The following is a 7,345-nucleotide window of genomic DNA, read 5'->3' as shown; positions in this document are numbered from 1 at the left end:
GCGGCGGGTGTGCACAGCCTCCCCGCGCCAGGGCGCTTGCTCTCCCATCCCAGCCGAACAAGGGACCCGCCGAGCTCCGGGACCGGCCATTTTGTGTGAGAGGCATTTTGGGATGGGACTGAGGGGCAGACTCGCCACAAGCTGGCCGGGCGCCCACCTGGGCCGAGAGGGGTGTGTGCCCCAGCGTGTGTGTGGCCTTGAGTGTGCCCTCAGCAGACCCTCCGTGGGCTGTGATGTGGGAGGGTTCTGGGGTAGGGAGAAGGTCCCAGAGGGAAATGCCAGGCCGCTTGCAGGGAGGGTGTCTCCGTGGAGGGCCCCTGGGCACCCAGCCTGGGACCCCCCAAGCAGAGGCTTCTCCGACCTCCTGGGTCCTGGAGGTCCTGCCGCCCCCAGGAGGTGAGTCTGGCCTTTCCAGTCCAGGGTCCATGCCCGAATCCTCGGATGGGCCTCTATGTCCTCAGGAACGGCCTCTCCTTATGGCCCCCACCTGGCTGGGAACCAAAGGGGCTCTTGGAGGGCCGGTACTGGTCAGCCAGGTCTCAGCCCAAGGTGACTCCTGGGACGAGGACAGGACAGAACCCACCCCACAGCCCTCCTGCCCCGATGGCCTCAGTGGCCGGAGCCCCACTCTGCGTTTGACCCATGGTGCTGCCCGGGGTTTGTTCTGCTTTGAGCCCATGATCCAAGGGCCCAGCCTGGCTCTTCCTGAGGTTTCCCGTTGGGTCCACAGCTCTCTGCTGGCCGCCCCCTGCCTGGGCCTGTGTGGGTCAGCCCCTCTGTTCCTCCTTCCTGTCTCTGCCTCCTGAGAGTGGCAGTCCAGAACTGGGGTGAAGCATGGGGAGCGCTTGCACATGTGGGGTCTGCGCCGTCTCCTCCTGACGACCTGAGTCTCTACAGGGCAGCAGCTTGTGGGGGCTTCAGGCGACCCCCTCAACGTCCGAACAGCCCCGCCCTCCAGCCTGCACTAGGCCTCTCCTCAGCTCCTTTGCTGTGGGCAGGGGTGGCTTGGCCTCAGGGAGGCAGCCCCTTTGGCAGGGGGATTTTTTCTGAGGGTCAGGGCTGGAGAGCAGGGTCTCTGATCCTGCCCCAGATTGGACACTGGGGGCTGGTCTCAGAACCTCTGCAAACCTCAGTTTTCTGTGAGTAACATCGGCACAGCTGCTTCTCACTCAGGGGCTTTGTGAGCCCCGCTGCTGGGGGGCATCCCACTCTACCAGGCCGGCCCAGTGCCCTCTGTGAAAGAGGTGCAACTCACCGCCTGGCCCCCAGACCTCTGGCGTGGAGTTCTCTGCTGTCCCCATGGCCCAGCCCATCCTTGGGGTACAGCTTCCACCCCGGCTTGGGAGGCCCGATGGCCCCGTGTCCCCTGCCTGGCCCGGCATGGACTGGCCGGGTTGTGCATTAGGCATCATTTGGTCTGTTTGTTCATCAGCTAAACGGAGATGGAGCTGAGTTGGGCCTGGGGCAGCCGGGAGTAGGGGGAAGGCCAGGGCTCCCTGTGCTGCTGCACCCAGCTGTGGCTGGACACAGGTCCCCAGGCCCACCTCCCTTTTGCCTGTTGCCCCCAGCGTCTGGCTTCAGAGAGGTCACGTTGTGAGAACCTCTCTGGGCATCCCTGCTGGACCCGGGGTGGCCGCTGTCTGGGGTAGAGAGGGCTGCTGCCCTATGGCCCCAGGGCTCCGTAGGCATCAGGCCAGGCCCCCGCTGCCCCAGCTCTGGGGAGGTGGAGACGTCAGCACCGGGTTAGAGAGGGACTTTCTCCACCGTTGCTCCTCTGTGTGGAGCTGCGGCCTCCGCTCTCGCGCTGCCTGGTGCGTTCCCAGAGGTTCTGGAGACAGGGCCTCCCTGAGTCAGACCTGCTCTCTGCCTGATGGGGGCAGCGTGCCGGCCCACCTCTCCCAGACCCTCCCAAAGGGAGTGTGAGCTGCAGAAGTGGCCCAGACTCAGCAGATGATGTACCTGGGGCTGCCGTAGGGGACTCTGGGCCAGAGCACCATAGGGGTGCCCTTCGGAGCCTGAATCCCCAGCTCCAGCCTCTCTCCTGCTGCCCATCTGTGCACAGGATGGAGCCAGGCACTGCTGCACCACGGACTTGAATCTCCTCGTCCAGGATCCCCACGTGGGTCACTGGGCGTGTCCACTCTGTTCTCACTGGGTGTGGGCCTCAGTTACAGCCTACTAGAGGGTCACACAGCCCCGTCCCTGTGGATGGGGAAACTGAGGCAGAGGAAGGTTGAGTGAGCTCCAGAGTCGTCCTGCTTAAGTGAAAGGAGGGGTCCCAGCCTGAGATGAGAGCTGGGGGTGCAGATTGCTTGAGCTTGCCAGCAGCCCAGCCACGTTGAATGGCCAGGGTGAAGCTGTGTTTAAAATAGGCCAGATGGGAACTCTGGCACCAGGGAGGGCCTGTCCGTGGGGCTCGCTGTGCCATCTTGGCTTTTGGGCCAGGCCTCAGATGGGGTCCAGGGTTGCAGGGGCCTATGGCCCTGGGCTGCTTGACCAGGTGCTGTCTCCCATTTCACTGCAGAGAGGGGCCCGGGGCTGGAGGGCCTATGTTCAAGTCCCCTTGTGCCGGGACCCAGGCGTGTCCCCTCACAGTCCTGGATAACTCAGATGGTGCTGAGCACAGGCTGCCCGGGCCCCTCTCCCACCCCCGCGTTCAGCTCAGAGGCTGGTGTGAGCCCTCGAAGGGCTGGCTGGGGTGAGCAGGCGCCCGGCACTCTCTTCTTGGTCAGGCTGCTTTGAGGGGTGAGTGCAGGCCTGGGCTTTACCCAGCACAGAGCGGGGCCCTGGCAGGACCAGGGTCCGGTCTCTGCTGACGGACCATTGTGTGCCAAGAAAGAGACTTGAGCGTTTGAACGGCCACATTCTGCTTCTTTCAACAGCCTCCTGGGTAGGAAATCTTATGGAAATTTCCCAAAAGGTGAAAAAGCCTTGGAGAGTTGTGGTTTCCGGGGAAACCTGGACTTCTCTGGTTCCTGGGCCCCTCGGAAGGTCTTGGGCCTCCTCGCAGGATTCTGTCCCTCACCAAATAATTTAAAGTGAGATTACTCTGGAGTGGTAAGATGTTGTACACGACGCTGCCTCGTTACACAGTGGAGGTGGAGTCAGTCTCTGTGCACATTCTGTGTCTGCGAGAGGATGGGAGCTAACGGGTAAGCAGGAACGCTCCTCCTGATCCTTCCACAGTTAGAGCAGAGGAAATCCGTTTTATTAGAAATCGCTGCCAGCCAATCTCTGCAGAGACGCGGTCGCTCCAGAGGCGCCAGTGCCCTGGATGTGGGCACTGCTGGGCGCTAAGGATTCTCGACCCCCAGGATGCTGACCATGTGGGAGTCCTGTCTCCAGTTTTGAAAACGCTTAAATCCTGGAGTGTTCAGAGCTGTGGTCACTTCTCAGGGCACAGGCTGAGTCCAGTGGTGGAGAGTGGCTTAACATAGTGGTTTCCCCAGTTTGTTTTAGCTGATAAACGAATGAGTCTGTGGATCTCCGCCAGTCCCTGTGCTCCTGACACGTCCATGCCCCCGTGTGCACACTCAGCAAGTCCGTCCTGTAGCTGCTCGCAAGAGCACGGGGCCAGCCTCTGCCTGTAGGAGTGACATTCCGTAGCCTCCATAGCCGCCCCGGGGCTGGGCCAGCCTCGGCCCCATAGGAATGACGTTCCGAAGTCACGGAAGAGCCAGGCTGGCCCAAGCGCTGTAGGAGTGACATTCGCAGCGGTGGAGGAGCTGGGCTGGCCTCTGCCTGAAGCTGCTTCCAGTGTGGGAAGATGAATCTGCTATGCAGAGTGAGTTCCCTTCTAGGAAAATGGCCAGGTCTGGAGGACCAAGGGGGACCTGTGGGGGCCTTGAATCTGGCGAGAAGGGATATGGGATGGCCGAGCTGCCTTGCCTAGAGGCTGGGGAGGGGCAGCCTGTGCCCTGGGCCCTCCGACTGTCCACTTGAGGTTGGACGGGAGGCTGGGGCCAGCGGCCAGGCCGTGTCCTGTTAAAGGCTCAGGCGAGAGCAGTGTGCCCGTTTTGGGAGGATGGGGGGGCAAGGATGGTGGGGTGATGCCCACGATGTCCCTCGGGAGAGACGTTGGCCTTGTGTCCGACATCTCATTATCGCAGACAGAGCCGAGTGCGTTACCTCGCCGGGGGTCACCTTAACTGTTTTCCAGTGTGCATGCCGGGCAGCTCTGAGACGGGAAACTGCTGGTGTGTGTGCTGTCCACTGTGCAGCCCTGCTCCCCTCTGGGCCTCCGCCCATGTGAGACGTGCTCCTGTGCAGCTGTGACCTGTGAAGACGGTTCCGAAGGCCCTGCATGACCTGTGGGGCGTGAGACTCGGGGAGGGCAGGGCTGGGGCTCTGGCTGGGTCCTGTGCTGAGACTGGCCAGCGTTGGGATCCTAGACCCAAGTTTCCTTGTCTGCATGGTGGGGATAACCGTTCCGCGTCTGTCGTGGTTGCCGCCGGGATTCGACGCGTGAGTCACTCCCCACGACGCCTGATGCCTGCGGCGTTCACCGAGCTCGTAGCCGTCATCGCCGTGACCGTGAGGTGCCTTCAGCAGAACGGAAGGCCTCACCCCAGACGAAGCGTGGAGGCCGGGAGCGGGGACGGCGTCGCTCTGCCATCCACCCCTCCAGCCGATTCTCAGCCCCACTGGTCAGCGGCTGGGCCGTGACAGAGAGGCCTGCGCCGCTGTTGAGGGCGAGGTTGTGGGTTGGAGCGCGAGGCCCAGGCTCGAGCGTCGGAAGCTTGCCTGTTTGTCATGTGGGGCTGGCCGGCTGTTTCCCCGGAACGAAGGCTGCCTGCCCTGTGTGTGCCGGGTGTTTGGGGGTTTGTCTTCCTGTTTGTGGCTTCCGGCATGTTCCCAGCATCCTGAGGGTTGAGGCTTGGAGGACAGGAATGATCTTTGGCTTGAAAAACCACTATGGGTAGGTTTTTCCAGTGAACCCCGGAAACCGTGAAAGAGCTGCAGTGCAAGCGTCGAGTGTCCACGCAGACCGCACCAGAGAACCCGCCGGGATGCCTCAGCGCCGACACGGGCCCGGCAATGCTGCCGCCTTTAGCACGGAGCGGCGAGCCGAAACAGCTGTGTCGCTGTGTCCGGAACGGGGATGCCCTGTGCAGGGCTGGAGCTCAGCTCTGCCTTCCGACAACCGTTGGCTGACAGCTCTGGGAGTCTCAAAACGGCGCCTTTGTTGAGGGGAGGCCCTGGACATGCTCAGAGGAGGAAGCGCGTCCTGCATAGGGTGGGCAGCACCTCTTCGACCTGGCTAATAGGTCCAAGGTCGAAGGAGGAGGGGTCTGCAGATCTGAGCTTATCCCTGAGGAACTCTCTGGAAATGGCTCCCGCTGGCCCCTGTGTGCGACCCCTATGCTCACCGGCCTGTTTGCCGAGCTTTCTCTGTTGATTTCGGAGTGGGTTCTGGTTCCTGCCTCCCTGGTGGGCTCTGAGTGGCAGGGCCCTGCCGACCGCTGGCCTCCGCAGCGGGTGATAGAGCGGCGGGCCCCGCAGGACGAGGCTCTGTCCTTGATGGCTATGGGTGAGGGCGGCGTGCTGGAGGCGGCCAGCGCAAGGCGGGTGGGCCCTGAGAAGCTTGTCTGTTTCCCTGCAGCCTGAGAAAGCCGTACCCACAGAGCTGGAGGAGGGAGTGACTCAGGACGCTGCTTAGCAAATGGGTTGGTCTGGAGTCTGGAAAATGGAGGGTTAGACTTTTTGTTGTCTGAAGCTGGGATGGGTCGTGCTTTTAATTCATCCAGGAGGACATGGGGCTGTAGGGCTCTCTGGCTCTTGTCGCCCCTGACGGGAGTGCTCTGAGGTCTGGCAGGCCACAGAGCTGCTGGGATGGCCTCAGCCCCAAACCCATGCCTGTTGCTTCCCGGGGGCCAGGCCAGAGGTTTCCCAGTGAGAGCTTCGGGGTCGACATTTCCAGGAGAGGGAGGCACTTCTGAAGTGGAGTGCCCTTGGTGAGCTTGTGTGGCTTTTCTTTCTCTGTAGCCCGCTCGGAGTTGTCCCATTGAGTGTTCTGGGGTTGTGAGCATCTGGAGCCGTGGAGAGGATGGGACTGGGGGCGCGTGGGGGAGACACCCCTGCGAAGGGCAGGAGAGCCCCCTCAGTCCCACTGGGGAGAGTCTGCACGGGGCTGTGGGTGATTGGCTGGCAAGTGTGAATGCTGATCCACGTGCCACTTGCTTCTAAGTCAGGAGGGCTTCTGCCCCCACACACCGAGTGGCTGGATTCTGGGAGCCCTTTCCTGTGGAGAGGGGAGCTGGTGTGTGGGGTGCAGGGCCAGGGCCCCGTTCCAGCGTCGGGGAGCCAGAGTACAGGTGCTTCTTCCTGTTAGCAGTGGGCCTGTGCTGTGCTCCCTGTGGGGTTCGGCGGCCCCGGTGGGGGCTTCAGTCTTGAAAGGGGCTCATAGCTCTGGGGTGCAGGCTGCCGTGCGTGGGGGTGTTGCACGTGGGTCCCCAGGATGATGTGTGGTGGAGGATGGGGCGATGCGAGCTCTCCACAGAGCTTCCTGTCCCTTCTGTCATGTAAACCACAGACCCTGTGCCAGGTGAGGGGCTGGGGTGGGTGAGGCTAAGGTACCTGCCCGAGGCCTCGGGGCACTTGCAGGAGATGTCAGCTCGGTGGAGAGGCCGGCCTCCGAGAAGGCTTCTCCCCGGCCACCAGCTGCCCAGAGCTCCCAGCCCAGTGCCAGCTACTTGTGCTGGCCCCAGACAGGGGCTGCTGGGTGGCCTCTCGAAGAGGAAGTGGCAGTTTTCAGACAGTGGCCGCCTTGCTCTGAGGATGAGGATGGTTTCCAGACGCGCTCGGGAACTGTCCTCAGGCTCTGCTGCCTGCCCGGCTTGAATACAATTAAGTCTTTAATTTTTTTGGATTCCTGGGAGTGGCTTTGTGGACGCTCAGGAGAGCAGTGGCGGGTGCAGGGAGTCTGGCTGGAGTCGGTTGGACCTCGGAGTCTCCCATCTCTGAATCATCTCAGTGGGGGCGGACGGGCAGCTCCAGGGGATGTGGCGGGGCTGGGCTCCAGGCTGCCCGGCCTGCAGGGAGCCTCCTTCTAGATTCTTCCTCCGTTATCTGTGGCGTGGAGGCGGCTGCTGCCTCTGCCTGCCCCCGTCTCGTCCTCCAGGTCTTCTCCAGTTCTGTTCCTCCCCACGGAGCCCTTACCCTTGACCTAAGCTGGAAACCTGAGAACTTTCGAGCTTCTGCTTTTCTGTTTAGTCTTGGGAAACACGTGGGAAGCGTGAGTGGGAGCAAAAGGCCAGTTTCTCCCTGACTCCCTGTCCTGGGAGGAAAACACGTGGGAAGGGTGAGTGGGAGCAAAGGGCCAGTTTCTCCCTGACTCCCTGTCCTG

This window comes from Mandrillus leucophaeus, unplaced genomic scaffold (assembly GCF_000951045.1).
Source record: "Mandrillus leucophaeus isolate KB7577 unplaced genomic scaffold, Mleu.le_1.0 Scaffold41, whole genome shotgun sequence".
Taxonomy (NCBI): Eukaryota; Metazoa; Chordata; class Mammalia; order Primates; family Cercopithecidae; genus Mandrillus; species Mandrillus leucophaeus.
The sequence above is the reverse complement of the archived record's forward strand: the minus strand, read 5'-3'. Positions refer to the sequence as shown.